This window comes from Styela clava, chromosome 9 (assembly GCF_964204865.1).
Source record: "Styela clava chromosome 9, kaStyClav1.hap1.2, whole genome shotgun sequence".
NCBI classification, from domain to species: Eukaryota; Metazoa; Chordata; class Ascidiacea; order Stolidobranchia; family Styelidae; genus Styela; species Styela clava.
Genome location: NC_135258.1, coordinates 20,243,416 through 20,260,537, shown reverse-complemented (window position 1 = coordinate 20,260,537; position 17,122 = coordinate 20,243,416). Strand labels below are relative to the sequence as shown.

The 17,122-nt window shown below is 36.3% G+C and overlaps 1 long non-coding RNA gene across 1 annotated transcript; it reads right to left on the bottom strand.

Annotated features, from left to right (window-relative positions):
• Nucleotides 1–14,623: 14,623 nt before the first annotated feature.
• Nucleotides 14,624–15,950, bottom strand: LOC120339776 (uncharacterized). Its single transcript, XR_013477751.1, has 3 exons — nt 15,787–15,950; nt 15,206–15,289; nt 14,624–14,912 (listed from the first exon to the last, which is right to left on the bottom strand). It is a non-coding gene; the product is annotated as an uncharacterized LOC120339776 (long non-coding RNA).
• Between the last annotated feature and the right edge of the window lie 1,172 nt (nt 15,951–17,122).

Below are 17,122 nucleotides of genomic sequence, written 5' to 3'. Positions count from 1 at the left end.
ACTTTGCAATATCTGCAAAAAGCCTTTTACCCCTCGAACTCACATGCAAGTTTAAAACTGCATATCGGTTGCTCAAAACCGACAGTTCCACACCCCTGTGTCTTTGTGTCATATTTTATTCAAATGCATTGGACCAAAGAAGCGAACGTCAGGAATTGGTGTCAATCCAAGCGTTATATTCCTTAGTCGTTTATACAGTCAAAACGCACGCTGAAATAGGTGTCGCAACAAAATGGCCTAATTTAATGGAATTTCAGATTTCACCCGAAGATTTTGTAATAGATGTGATAAAGAATATACGAGCAATTCCAATCTCAAAGTGTTAACGAGAATTGTTGACCGATATGCTCGTTAAATATTTGAGGCGTAAATGTAAGAGTTTTGGTTAATGACTATTTGTAAACATTTAATTTAAAATTGTGTGTAGTTTTTTAATGGCCAAATGTTAAATCCGGCCCTGATTATGCATTACCTATGCATGACTTGGCCGTTTAACATAAGTGTTAGAAAAACGCGTTCTGTCATGTCGCTGTAGGTCGTAGGATGTCCCTGTAGTGTAGACTGTTAGGCAACCCGGGGATGTAAGTTTAGAATATTTTATTTTCGAGCGAATTCCGAATTGAAAAGTTCCAATTCGAATATTTCCGAATCTGATTCGATTTAGTATAACATCACCTTATCGTTAACTTTCTTTAAATTTGGAATAACAATAGCACAAAGTGTGATAAATTATCAATAATTAACTTGAAGAATGAGTCAAAGTAATAGAAAATACTATTGAAAGGATGATTCAACTTCATAATATATTAGAGAAAATGTATTTTTGTTAAATAGAAGTACACTCAGTTATATTTACTTATTACATAAATTTCTGTTCGCAAACAATACCGGATGATCCCTTATTCTAAAATTAACCTTCAAAATTCATCCAAATGATAAACACCAGTTAAACATGCGTTAGTACCGCTTGCGCTGTGATTTTAAAGAAAGCAAATGATAACGAGGGAAGTATCTCAGACCTATGTTTTGAATGATGATGAAATGTTGTTATTTTAATGACATTAAATATGTCCTAATACATCGCCTCAAAATTCTGCTATTCCAACAAAAAGCTTTTCTAAAAACTGTGTCGAAAGTACAAATAGCGGAGAAGGATAAAAAACCAACAAAGTATTTTTACGAGACTATAAATATGCGAAAAAGGCAGTGCTCAACACAGAAAGTCCAGATAGATAACAACACTACAGCATGTGACCCCAAAGTTAAAATAAACAAGACTTTTTAAAAAGACAATTTTTATCAAAACCTCTGGAGAATCACCGGAATCACCACTGGAGAATATTATCTATAATTACTTCATGAAACCCTTCCCAGCTTTAAATAATACGTAGACTTTGATTACGAGCTAACAATAATCACATCGCTAAATCACTTTGTTTGAGATTTGGTTTTTTAAAAACCGCAAAATTAGCCTAATTTTTTTATGTTTTCTGCCCCTCTCTTTTATTTATCATTTAATCGGAGAAAAACATTTGGTTTTTACTCAGAAGAGCTTCATTCAGCTGAGTAATTTTGATTAAATTTACACGAGAAAAACCCATGTAGGCGAATAAACACCAAATGCATTATTTATATATATGGTTGTGTGAATTTGTCAATCCAATTTTGCTACAATTTTGCTATCTATCGTCCGTTGGAGCACTACTCCAAAGTTGCTCAAAAATATGCGGACCAGAGATTTGCATATTATGTAGCCTGTTATGCCCTTTATTGACTCAGCTATCCTCGGGACCGGCTGTGGGAAATTTGATTGTGCATCTTTTTAATAATTCAAAAATTAAAGTAATTAAGACTGTTCGGGAATTATAACAAGCGAGGAAATGTATGATTGAAGCAAAAGATGTTACTTCAAATTCTGTCACGAGCCTTCCGCAATCTGAAAAGTCTCCCTAATGCAAACACATATTTCCAAATGCGACTACGCATTTTCTATATATATATATATACGCTTTTTCAATGCAAACTCATTGTCACTAATGTGACTTTATACGCGTGTACTGTCTGTATTACGATGTCCGCTACGATGAGATTAATTCAGGCACCCACCACTCTCAATTCAAAATACCATATCCTTCATTCGATAACATTCGTAGTTATTTCTACTGAAGCCAGTAAGAATTATATACGTTACCAAAATTGGAAGATTTATATGAAGTAATTATGTAATTTTTATTTAAATTTGATTTAGGCCATAATTTTGTTTCGATTTTTCTTATTTTAGTTTCATCACAAGTTCGGGGACTGTCTGTATTAGCCAAGTGAATATACCCCCTTCCCATGGACAACTTGATGTAAAGAAGGCGACCAAAATTAGTTACCTCCATATTGGTACACATACTTCTGGAGCGCCCTTATTTTATCATCGTGTGAAATTAAACGTTTAATTGAGAATGTTTCTATGTTTAATTCTACCCTCTTGTTTTGGGATATATCCACATATACATTCTGTATCGCCAAAGCTGAACCCCATGGACACCTACACGCTTAATCGTGAGGTGCAGAGTATAGAAAAGACTATGTCGTTAAATATTTTTGTCGGTAATACGGCCATTTGGGTGAATGCGCGAACAAAGCCGACTCATTCTATATACATGCACTGTATGGTTCCATTACATTTGAACCCACGTACATTTGAACCCACGACAATTGCACCTGCATGCCATTGCACCTATGGAATTTTTTTTGGTTTTACGGATATTTGTACCCATACTAACCTAACCCATGGGTTTTAGCACCCGCATATTGATTGAACCCGCGGATATACACATGGGTTCAAATGTACGGTCACCGCACTGTATGTATATGCTGTAGATCAGGGTTTCCCAAACTGTGTGCCGCAGCACACTAGTGTGTCGTCAAGGTCTTGGAAGTGTGCCGCGAATTTTAGCAAAATTCCTGAGATTTTTCTCGCAATAATTAACGCTGCAATTAACATTGCAATCAGTAATGGGTGTAGTTCGGTACCACACATATATAGGATGACCCTAAAAAACAAAACCCAGTCTATTTGGAACATATTGTATGGGTTCCATTTTGTAGGGGCTACCCTGGTATAAGGATTTATTATTATTCTGTGACCACCGATGGATGATGTAATATGCCACACTTCTCTTATACGTTTTTAACCCCAACCCAACAATGCAAGTTTGCTCAAAGCAAGTCGCTAGACCAGGGGTGGCCAACCTTTCACATACCATGCGCCACGTTTTAAACATAATGTTTCAGTTGCGCCGTAAATCTCTTGTATTCCCACGCCCGCTTCTTGTTGAAATTATATAAATTTATAATACACACACATATAAACACACGTATATGTAGTTTTTACAATTTACAACTTCACATGAATAGAAATTAAGCAAGGAAGTATAATAAATAAAACTGATCAATTTTATTTAAGTACCGCCTTTACGAGACTATTGCTGCTGTTTTACTTTCGCCAGTTTTTTTATTCTTGGGGTTAAAGTTTGTTACTGAGAGGAGCAGTGCATTTTTCAAATTTAAATCTGTAAGTCTTGACCTCGCTTTGCTTTTAATTACGGTAGTTTCATGGCAGAAAATGTTTGTTCACATCTATATGTCGTTCCGAAACGACATATAAAACCCTGGGCAAATTTTCTCAGTTCTGGCAAATTTTCTCAGTTCTGGAAAATTTTCACGGAGTAACGATTGCCAGAACTTGATCATGTCAGATGCACTTGGGACTGAAGAAAGCTCATCAAATTTAATTTTCAATGATGGATGAGTTTTCAAGTCAATTAGTTCCAATTGTATATTGCTTGGCATCTTCATTATGGTTAGTTCACTAAGTGAAAATGGGTTTATAAAAGCAAGTATAGAGTCTTCTTTCTTTGAAATATCATGAAAACGACTTTCAAATGTCTCTTGCAATAACTTGATTTTTTCTGTGTATATTGCCAAATTGCCATTACCAGCGGCACATTTACGGTGTTCTTTTATGTGAGGAAATTGGGACAAATCCTCTTTTTCCAACTGGGAAACGAAAAGTTTCAACTTCATCTTGAATGCGATAATGTCATTTACTAAGCTTAAATAGTTTGCTTTTGCCTTGCAGTCTCAAATTTAGATCATTGAGATGGCTAGTAACATCAACTAAAAATGCCAAAATAGCCAGTTTTTATCACATAAAAGTGGTCTTTCCTCAGATAGCTCGTTTTTCTCTTCGAGAAAATCATGGACAATTTTGACAAGAAAAGGGTTAAAGATGCAATGCGCCACCTCTAATCATGCAATGCGCCACGTTTGGCGCATGCGCCATAGGTTGGCCACCCCTGCGCTAGACTCTAACTAAACCTCAATCTTGAATGACAGTTGAGTTTTCATGTGTTGCTATTTTTGTTCTCCACTATCAGAGGAAAATGCGTGCTATTGAAACTCAGCGGGGATTTTCCCTGATCTTGCGTTGTTGTGAAATCCATAGCTTTGCAGTCAAACTGTGAAATCTCAAAATACAATGTGCTGTTTGCTCCTCGAGTTGAGAAACTTATTCGCAATAAACAGGGACAGCTTTTACACTAACGTTATGTATAAATGATATGAATACTTTTGTTTATAAACATTTAAAACAGTGGTTCCCATCCTTTCCGGTGGACCGTAAATTAAATAAAATGTACTCGCGGATCGGCAAAAAATTGAAATGAGTGGAATAGAAAATAATAACATATATTTGCGAAATGTAATGCAATGTCGGGCACTTGAAAACATTTCACATGAATGAAAACAAATATTGCGCCGGCCAAAATTTGAAATGGATAGATCAAATTTTGTCCGGAAGAAATCCTACCTATTCTTCTCGTTCTTTTCAAAAAATATCAAATGCTCTGTTGGTCAACTGAAATCATCATATTAATATATCTGCAGTTAATCAACGCATCAAACAAAATGAATTTACAAAAAGATGTCAAAGTCGTCTGTAACATGGCACCAGGTTCACAATCCTGCTGTGCATCACCTGGAAAAGATCTCTGTATCTCTTTTACTGAATGTCGAGGCGAAGCCCTGGAATATTATACTGATTACTGTCTATGACTGTTTTTGGTTTAAACACAGAAACATTTATAACCTTTCAATTGGATGTTCATATTAAGCAGGAAAAGCACGCAGAACAGAAAAAATACATGTGCCGAATGCCGATATTTGGCTTTCTGAATCTTGCGAGATTTGACGGACTCTTCGCGATCGGAACCGAAAAAGCCAAAAATGTGATTACTCGGCGCCAAGTCGGGTCAATAATACCGCACACAGCGATATGTCGGCGAAAGATAAAATGCGTTATAAACAGTCAGTCAGTAGTTTATTTTATCACAAACCGAATGTGAACATTGACGAACAAAATTAAGAAAAATAAAATAAACAAACACAACGTCGTTATTTCCGGTTCGGTAAAGCGATTGAGACGACTGAAAAACAACAAAATTTCTCGCAGATCGACAAAAAAGCTTTTATTGCCGGTCCGCGGACCAGTGACTGGGAACCACTGCTAATCACCCCCATCTACGGGGACAGGATGAGCGCTGTAAGTTCTCCCATCATTTTATGAGTATAAAAACCATTCCATCGGTAACAACCAATCGGCAAAAGCGACAATTTTTAACGATAAGAAAGTGTCTTTAAAACCGGTCCAAGTCAAGGGATTAATAAATATAGACATAGTTTATTTTGAAACCTCTTTCAAAAGGAAAGGCAATATTTACCCAGATAAATACAATGACATATTAACAGAAACTTCGGGAAAGCAGACAAAACCTAAAATAAGGTTTAAAACGTTACTATGAAGAAAGGAAAGTTAATGCAAAGATAAGGACATGCGTCGCTCACTCATAGATATATATGCTGCTAGACTTCTACTGCTTGAACATATATGCAACACGCCGCGGTTTCTTGGAAGCAAAATGCTAAATAACGCGCTGATTAAAGTTATGCATCCCAGAAATAACGTCTCTGTGAATGGATAAAACAGCCAAGGAATTTAATCTATCTTGCTTCATTGTGTTTCTGAGATACGTTTTAATACGCTTCAGCGTACTGAATGTTCGCTCTGCGTCGGCGGAAGAAATAGGCGTCGTCAAAATGATGTCCAGAAATTTTGCAGACGCGCAAAGGTAGTTACTAGAGTGTTATCTATGAGGAACCCATAGAGCGCGCAAGTTGATGTGATGTTCAAAAAAGTTTGATTGGTGTATATACATCGCAATTCATTTTCCCATTTACCCACGTTTATCATGGGGTAAAATTTGGAGACAGTAGCCAACAAATGGATGGGAAATTGACGTGCAAATTTTGAAAAATTTTTGGGGTTCATCAAAGAGAACGCGGCAAGGTGTTCAGTGCGCAGACGATCGCCTATTTGATTCACCAGAATGTCACAGCATTCCTTTGCAGACAAAATCAAACGCTGCGTTGTTTGCCCGCGGCGTAAAGAAGCACTCCATGTGTCGTCGTATTTTATTGTTTCCCGGATACGAGATACAGCATCGCAGAAGTCTGAAATACACGACTGCACAGACGCTCCATCCATTAGCCTTGACTGCAATTCGCCGTATAATACATCAACGTGATAGAATATTGTGGAGAAAAAAGCGAGAAAAAATGAAAATTCACCATCTTCTAGCAGACGCTTTAGACCTGCCGCCTCCGTCACAGAGCGTTCGTCCCAAACCGGAGAGCTCTGAATGCCATTGAAACACTCAATGAGCTCAGACCTAATTTCGGACACGCCCTGCACCACGCGTGATTGGAAGTTCCAACGTGTTGGTGCACAAGCTGGGAGACGGCGGCTACATATCTGGCGAAGGAGGTCAGAGCGCTTCGGCGAAACGGAAAAAAATGAAGAAAACCCCGAAACATTTGCAAAAATATACGGACGAGAGGGTTATCACGACACATATTTTTAATAACGAGGTTAAATTGGTGTGCATAACAATGTAAAAAATGCGCATGAGGAAAATCTTCTTTTATATAAACTTGAACACCATGTTTCGACCCACTCATGACTGCCGCGCCGTCATAAGTTTGAGCTATCAATTTTGACTTCGCGTTGTAAGACTGTAACACTTCTTTCAGTACAGCCGATATCCCGCAAGCCGTGCGATCAACGATTGGTACAAAGCTGTGAAATCTCTCGGTAGGTTTACCATCTTTCACAAACCGAAAAATCACAGCCAGTTGGGAAACGCACGTGATGTCAGTTGTCTCGTCAGACTGAATCGAAAGGAACTGGCAATTCTCAATTTCCAGAGCCAAATGTTGTAAATAAATTTTATACATTGAGTCGAGCAAATCATTTTGGATATTCTTAGATGTCCCTTTCGAAACAGTTGCGGCATCAAGATGATCTCTCAATACTGTATCTAGGGATGCGGTGTATTCCACCATATCCAAAAATACCCCTCTATTAGAAGAGCCAGCCCGTTCATCGTGCCCACGGGGTACAGCTCGTGACAACCATTGAACTTCAAAACACCTATCAATCGACCGAGAACATGGCGGTTTTTTTCGACGTTTTGGTTGTACCGACGAATAGAAACCGCGCGTCCTTTATCCAACTGTGCTGCAATATTAACATTTCCGATTGTTCGGTATTTTACTGCATTGTCTAGATCAGTGGTTCCCAAACTTTTTTGACCATCGCCCCCCTAAAGTAGTTTATACAACTTCATCGCCCCCCTGCACTACAAAAAATATAAAGCCAGAAACGAATATATTACGGACCAAATAAGAAGACAAATCATAGTTTATATAGTGTTTTTTAATGAGATAGATGAGCTTGGTGTTCTTCAGCGAGTTTTTTTATTATATCTAAAATTACCCCGTTTACTGATGGGAAGGTGATTTCGTTGTTTTAATAGCAATAGGAGCACGGCTGAAAACCCCTTTTTCACCATATAATAGGTCGGAAATGAAAGAATCCAGGGTTCTACCTCCTCAAAAACCGGCGTGTACTCTTGCCTAATAGCATTTCACTTCCTAAATTCACCCCATTTCACATTAAAATAATAAAAACAAAGTCAATTTTCCCAAACTTATAATAATGATTTTCGTACATCTCATTCATTCGTACAGCCTGATGACCTGCACCAAAATATTTCGGAAAAATTCATCCCCGATTCCTCATCCTATCACGGCCTCCAGTCCGATCACCAGTCCATAATTAACCAGCCATTTGTTTTTGGATTCATTGACTCGGATGTGGAAGAAGCCATGATTGACTATCGGCTACGGCCCAGGGGTTGGCAAATTTTATGTCGATTGCAGGACAAAATTCAGGTTTGCTAGTCTTTTGCGGGTCGTATATATTTTTTGAAAGTTAAAAACGGAACAGCGCGCGAAAACTGTAACAATTCGTGAACTCAACTCAGTCGTCTTATTAAAAAAATATTACAATGATATTTAATGTGACACTGTCTCGTTGCTGCATCACGCTGGATAGCTTTACGACGCCAAGATTGAAACATTTTCTAAATGGGGATTACCAAACCCACTTTTTTGCTTGTTCTTTGTCTTATTAAAAAAAATATTACAATGATATTTAATGTGACACTGTCTCGTTGCTGCATCACGCCGGATAGCTTTACGACGCCAAGATTGAAACATTTTCCAAATGGGCATCACCAAACCCACTACTTTGCTTGTTCTTTGTAATGTTCATTTTCGAAAATAATGGTTTGCACAAATATGTACTTCCAAACATCGAAGTGAATATTTTCGCATGATTTGTGAAATTTTGATAAATATTTTCTTTCTAAGAAGATACATTCTTACAAAAATTAAGCAGTGATGAATCTCTCGAATAGAATATGAATTTTATTTCCTTATTGCTTTGCAATATATTCGAATATTTACTGCGCTATTGAACCCCTGCACTCAGCATCAACTTTTCTGCGTGTTTCCATTTGTCTAATTATATTTAAATTGTAGGCTTGTTAAACGATTGGCTGTTCACTAAACTGTTAGGATATAGTATAATTTAGTCTAAACGTGTCTCACGATAAATTCTGTTACGTAAAAAAATGTAATCTACTCCTCGAGCGTAGATTATAAATAAAAAAATTTCATCGTCAAAACCACCGTTTGGATATTTCCCCTTGTTTACTTCGTGACATTGGCCAATCAGCAAGATGCAAAAAACGTAAAAAAAGGCCCCCTTTCGCATCCGCTCAGGCGCTCAGACACTCTCACTCAGACAGATTTTCAGGCGTGGTCGTAAGCACTACCTCATTTTCACGTTTTTGAATTATATTCATTAGTTTTTAGTTGTTTTTCGGAAATTTAAATATAAATCAAATAAGTCAATGATTACTTTGTCTTTCTATGAGTTTCAGTTTAAATACAGCAATCAAAAATTAGTGTAGAAATAGCTGTTATAGACTAGGCTAAAACTCTTTATCGGTACTTTTAAAAAACAGATTGTTAAATTATGTGTATTAGAATGATAGTTTGAAACAAATACCCCATTTTACAGGCAACAACTCGCACAACCACTCTTAAAATAAGCACCGAAAATTTTAAAATGATGAAGAATTTTCCGCAGTCAAAGGTCGGGGAAAGGTCCATTCAGTGAATCGTCCCGGGCCAGATTATTTTACTCCGGCCGTATTTTGCCGACCACTGGGATACGCAAACTACCTTACCTTACTGCGAAGACGAGACCAGAAATTCTTTCGCGTGTTAATATCGCCCACATGATTCAAGCCTGCCAATGCACACAGAGTACAGAATTAAGTGCGCCGAACATAAAACAGGTTTCGCGAAATCGCCCCCCTAGACTTTTTCGCCCCCCTCTGTATCGTTTTCGCCCACTGGGGGGCGATATCGCCCACTTTGGGAATCACTGGTCTAGATGCTCCATAGAAGATTGATGATCCCTGGCACACTCGGAAAGATGTTTAAGATCTCTAAAACCAAATTTACACCAACGTGAGTCACGGGCGGTAGCAAAAAGTAGGCAATAAAAACAAAAAAGTGCATTTTTGTCCTCGCTGTAACACAACCATTCGTGTTTTTTATACCAAGTTTCTGCGCAGAATGTACGCCGACGCTTTCCTCCGTCATGGGATTGTTCCAGTGAACAATTTTTTGGTTGATAAGGCCCAAGACGTTGTACCTCTAATTTTTGTTCCAGCGGCAGCTGCGAAAACGGAGTGCGAAGTAGTGCATCAACCTTATTCATTATGAGGTCTAAGGCTAAGAAATGCGAAGCCGGAAAGAAGTGAGGAGCTCAAAAGGAATGTGGAAAATCGGAAGCAAATGGACTAAAGGTCTCTAACTGATTCAAATAGCGAAACAAGCGACAAAAACGAAGGCGAGGAAGCTATCAACTCTTCAAACAACCAACGAACGAGAAAGAATGCGTGAATATGTCAACACGTTGTTGTAAGAAACGTCGGCATTGTGTCGTCATAATTTCGGGGCTAGCCCCGATCGGCCCCGATGATTTAGTAAAAGAAACAGAAAACAAACGCGGCGAGTGGAAGATGAAAGAGAGAATACGATATACAATGAGCAACCGGGGCAAAATCGGCGTCGCTCCGTCGGTGTTCGGCGAAGGCTTTGCGAGCGAAAAATGAACCATGTCGGGAGAATATGGCTAGTGTAGACAGTCTGTGCAACCGATATTGAGGTATTTTCCGAATATTTTTTATTATACCGAAAAAACAACCGGGGCATTGCCCCGGTTGGCCCTATTGACGCGCCGCCACTGATATATATATATAATTTATTGAATTTCTAATGGACCGCTTTCCGATTTATTGCGCAGGCTGCATTCCTTTTTTGTAGAGTTAAGTGCTTCATCGCAAAAAATGAATTAATATTTGTGCTACACAATATGTACTCAATGCGAAGTGCTCACAATATATATATATATATATATATATATATATATATATATATAACTCTATTACGGTAGTTAAACGGACCTGCCATAATTGCAGTACTTAAGCGGACGTCGTTCCTGTGCCCGTATCATTGTTTTTAAATACGTGCTTGGAGAGCGCGAGAGCCGTTGACAACTACGGAGAAAAAGAGTCAACACAATCCTCTCGATAACAGATATAAAATTTTTGTCCGCTTAATTCGTCCACTTAATTCAGACCACCAAATGTTTTAGCCTATTTCGGCACTAAGCCGGACCCCTCTTATATGTCGCCCTGGATGTCTACATAAATGATGTTGCTTTTATTTTAATACGCATTTTAAAGCGTATGACCTCGCTTTATTTTCCGATGGATTCGAACCATCTAGCAATACTTATCACAAAAAATAGCATTTCTTTTTTCAATGTCCAGTCTTTCGTGCAAGGGAGATGCACTGTGTTTGGTGTTGGAAATAATCTTCCATATCAAAAAATACTCGCAATGCAACGTGATGGTAGACAAATCGAAACAAATTGATCCAAACGTGTTATATATTTGAAACTGAGAAATACACAGAGCATATCACAAATGTTCGCCTATTCCAACCCTATGGTGCAACATATAGATTAAACAGATGCTATGTTGTAAGTGTCAAGATATCAATACCAAGTCAAAATTATGGCATTCCAATAATATTGATAAACATTGCGCAAAATATACCTCAAAAACCCGCATATCTATATGGCTATAAGCGTGACATATATTTGAAAAACAAAATTTTGAAATGCCATACATAGGGAGAAACAATACACAAAATATTTTTCAAACGTATCACTAATCTGATTGCTAAAGTGTGAAATATTATTTTAAAAAGGAAGTGTGGTATATAATAGTAAAATAAAATATGAAAGTGCTAATTATTTTGAGAAACAATAAAAGAAAATTATATATACGCAGAAGGTAATCGCAGAATGAAATTCGGAAATGCCAATAATATTGAAAAAATATCACACAAACTTTATCTCAAATGTCCCCCTATCCGGCCTTTTAAGTTATACAAATAATTGTAAATGGGAATTCTGGTATGTCATTAATGAAGACAAACATCACACAAATTGGATTTCAAATGTTCATCTATCCGGTCACTCAAATGTGGCACGTAATTGAAAAATGAACACCAGCCCTATTGAGAAACATTACACAAAATATATCTCAAATGTCAACTTATCCGACCACCTAAGGGTGGCATAGAACAATTGAAAAAAAAGTCTTAAATCATATTGAGAAACATCACACAAAATATAACTCAAATGTCCACCTATTCGGCCATTTAAGTGTGGCATACAACAATTAAAATAAAAACTCTGAAATCATATCGAGATACATTACACAAAGTATATCTCAAACGTTCACCTAAGTGTGGCATTGAACATTAAAATGAAAATTCTGAAATCATATTGAGAAACATTACACGAAGTATATCTCAAATGTCCACCTAACCGGCCACCTAAGTGTGGCATACAAGAATTGAGATAAAAATTCTGAAATCATATTGAGAAACATCACACAAAATATATCTCAAATGTCCACCTATTCGGCCATTTAAGTGTGGCATACAACAACTAAAATAAAAACTCTGAAATCATATCGAGATACAATACACAAAGTATATCTCAAACGTCCACCTATCCGGCCACCTAAGTGTGGCATTAAACATTAAAATGAAAATTCTGAAATCACATTGAGAAACATTACACGAAGTATATCTCAAATGTCCACCTATCCGGCCACCTAAGTGTGGCATACAAGAATTGAGATGAAAATTCTGAAATCATATTGAGAAACATTACAAGAAATATATCTCAAATGTCCACCTATCCGGCCACCTAAGTGTGGCATACAAGATTTGAAATGAAAATTCTGAAATTATATTGAGAAATATTACACAAAGTTTATCTCAAATGTCCACCTATCCGGCCACCTAAGTGTGGCATACAAGATTTGAAATGAAAATTCTGAAATCTTATTGCGAAATATTATACAAAGTATATCTCAAATGTCCACCTATCCGGCCACCTAAGTGTGGCATACAAGATTTGAAATAAAAATTCTGAAATTATATTGAGAAATATTACACAAAGTTTATCTCAAATGTCCACCTATCCGGCCACCTAAGTGTGGCATACAAGAATTGAAATGAAAATTCTGAAATCATATTGAGAAATATTACACAAAGTATATCTCAAATGTCCACCTATCCGGCCACCTAAGTGTGGCATACAAGAATTAAAATGAAAATTCTGAAATCATATTGAGAAATATTACACAAAGTATATCTCAAATGTCCACCTATCCGGCCACCTAAGTGTGGCATACAAGAATTGAGATGAAAATTCTGGAATCATATTGAGAAACATTACACAAAGTATATCTCAAATGTCCACCTATCCGACCATCTAAGTGTGGCTGGCATACAAGATTTGAAATGAAAATTCTGAAATTATATTGAGAAATATTACACAAAGTATATCTCAAATGTCCACCTATCCGACTACCTAAGTGTGGCATAAAACAATTACAATGAAAGCTCTGAAATCATATTGAGAAACATTACACAAAGTATATCTCAAATGTCCACCTATCCGACCATCTAAGTGTGGCATACAAGATTTGAAATGAAAATTCTGAAATTATATTGAGAAATATTACACAAAGTTTATCTCAAATGTCCACCTATCCGGCCACCTAAGTGTGGCATACAAGAATTGAAATGAAAATTCTGAAATTATATTGAGAAATATTACACAAAGTTTATCTCAAATGTCCACCTATCCGACCACCTAAGTGGGGCATACAAAAATTGAAATGAAAATTCTGAAATAATACAAAATATATATCTCAAATGTCCGCATATCCGACCACCTAAGTGTGGCATACAACTATTGAAACAAAATTCTGGAATCGTATTGAGAAATCTTACACAAAATATATCTCACACACTTATTAAGTGTGTGAAATTTAACTGAAATACGAAATTTCGAATACTAATCATATTTTGATGTTGTGGTAAATTGCTAAAATTTATCTCCAATGTTCACCTATCCGATAACTTGAGAGTGACAAATATTATTAAACAAAATTTTGAAACCATATTGAAAAACAAAACAGAAAATAAATCGCAAATCGTCATCTACTCAGCTACGTAAGTGTGTCATGTAAATGCAAAATGATATTTTGGAATGGCAATAATATTGAGAAGCATTCAAAAAAAAATTCAACCATCCGACCATTTCAGAAGGTATGTAATTAAAACACGAAATTCTGAAAAAAATATCGAGAAACATTACACACAACATATCTCAAATGTTCAATAAAGTGACGTTTTCAGTGGGGCCTATAAATGCAAAACGAAATGTTGCCATGTCAACTAAAATGAGAAACATTACACCAATTATAACTCAAATGTCTACCTATCAGGGCGCCTAAGTATAGCAGTGATTATACAGTCAACTATACAAGCGATCAAAATGAAATTATTGAACCTCTATATCAATTTAGAATCTTTAGAAAATTTATTTAAAATTTTTGCACCAACTCGGAATACAAAAACAAGATTGTTATTTTAAATTTATAATTAAATAGTAAAAATGTATGCTAAGTATGTATACGAATGTGGATATGCTCACTGGATTAAGTTGTTGAGTAGAGACATAATTATGATCACTGCCGGTTCATCTTTATGAATTATACAGAGATGTCTTAAAGCTTTACAATAAACTTCTCGCAAGATATACAAAGCCGTGCAATTATTTTTCTTTTCGTCGTTTCTTTTCTGGTTCGCGTTTGTTTAGAAGCTTTTTTTTTGAATTGATTTACAGCTTTTTTCTTTTCCATATATATGGTTTTCTTTGAAATCACTTACATTGCTTATTGAAAGTGATTCTGAAGATGGTGCGGTATAGTCTGTTGACTTATCTGAAACTTTGGTCAAAAATACATGCATAAGTCATAAAACATCATCACAGTGTTTTAGTCCAATTCAGAATTACGCTACTCTTGATTGATCGAACAAACGAAATGTTTGAAACTGGGAATTGCATTATTACTCAAATAAACCAGAGTTTCTAAACGGTGCACTACAATTATTCGTAGATAGCTGCGCTATTTGTGATTGTCTACAAGTGATATTATGATTTGATTTATTACCATTCATTGGTATCAATTTAAGATACCGTATTTAATAAAAAACGCGCATAGCAAACTCATTTAGTCACCTCCTGGCACAGCTTTCTCTGAATCACTACCCGCATTTCCGTCTGCCAAGTTCTGAAACGTAGGCCATCTCGTTGGAGAGTCACCTATATGTGAACAAAAAATACAGCCCAGTAAATAACTAGATGAAAATGGTAAAATAACACAGGGATATGTGCCAAATCACAAAACAAAATTGCTAGCAATGCAATTCTTCAAAACTGTTTTCCGAAGATAAAATATTTTAATCTAATATGAAGCGGTGTATTAGATATTTTTATTTACACCAAACTATACAAACATATACTGAGTGGCGTCAACCACTCGCTTCTCGTATAACCTTCTGTTTCGAGAAAAAATTGAATTCATTGAATTTTCACAATCTTCGTTTGTATTTTCATCTGGATTTAGAAATCCTTCTGAATTACACACTCTTACAAACGCAAACCCAGTCGTGGCATTATTTTGATGGTCAGATCAGGACTACGACCAGTAAAAGCATAACAGTATCAGTAGTCTATATTTTGATAATCTGGATTACGTGAAAAATCTCAACACCAAAAATATAGTAACCCTAATATTAAAAATCGTTATGACTAATCACCTTATCCGATGAGTGATGATTTCCAGCAGCATTCCTCGTGACCATGAAAACCTTGTTTCAAGTTATTATGACTCGACTCCAACTCACTTGGTAACTAATAACACCTGACACAAAAGACTTGGATCTCTTCTCCAAACACAACTGTTCTATTTTATCTAAATTTCTGCAATCTCGCACTCATGAAGATCCCAATCCCCTCACGGCGTCCAGATTACATGCGAACAAAACGGCAAACGTGGTAAAGTTCTCGGCGAACCCGACAGTTTTACTATTGCGTCACAAAGCCTCTTTAGTACGGAGTTGTGAATTGAGGTCCTTTTCAGTTTATTGAGCTTATATTGCAAAAAACAGAACGAACGATCTTCATGTTCTGCCTGGTTATTGTATCAAAATTATCAAACCTATTCTCCAAAAATCGTAAAAACATATACCGAAAAATTAAAAGATTTTTGCATAAACAAAATGTCCACTTTATGTACGAAAATTAAACCCGTTGATTATAAACCAGCAGAACCATTGTCCCCTTAAAGTTGGCGAAAATGTGCAGATATTTGAAAAATATTGAAGGAACATATTATTTTTAATACTGTTTTATGAGAGAAAAAGAGATTTCAGCAAAATATCGCAAAACGTTTTAATTACGGAACGTGGAATAATTAAGCGGACAGGAAAATGTCTACCCAATTTTTCTGTCTACATAACTGTCGCTTTTTTAGCGCGGTATGTCTACTTAACTACCGTATTAGATATATATATATATATATATATATATATATATATATATATATATATATATATAAAAAAGAAAAATTCCTCCATTGTGCTCCGTGGAATTCTTCCCCGGTTGCGAAGCATTGCAATAAATGTCTAATTTTACCACTTGTGCTTTTGAATATTATTTGACAAGAAACTTTGTGGTTGCGACAGGAATTTTGTAGAAGTACCAGTTCCAAAATTCCATCCAAGTGGGTTCTTCATTTTTTTGTGTGTTGCGAGTAAATTGCACAACAGTAAGGACCCTCGTTTTCATTTTCTAATATCAATTCAATTGTTAACCTGAAAATTTAAAGTCTACAGAAAGAAAACTTTCTATGAAATGAGTAACATGAAAGTACGAATTACGTATTTTCCGGTACTGCCCTGGCCGATTTTGACTCCCGATATTTTCTGGTCGAAGGCTAATCCAACGCCAGTAAGTCAGTTTGAAAAATTACGTCTTGTGAATCAGCCTGATAGTCGAAAATACGATACTCAGCAAATAGGAGTGATAGTGCACTCAAATAATTTTAGGGGTAACGGGGTAGTTTAATAATTGATAGTATTTGAATTGATTCAA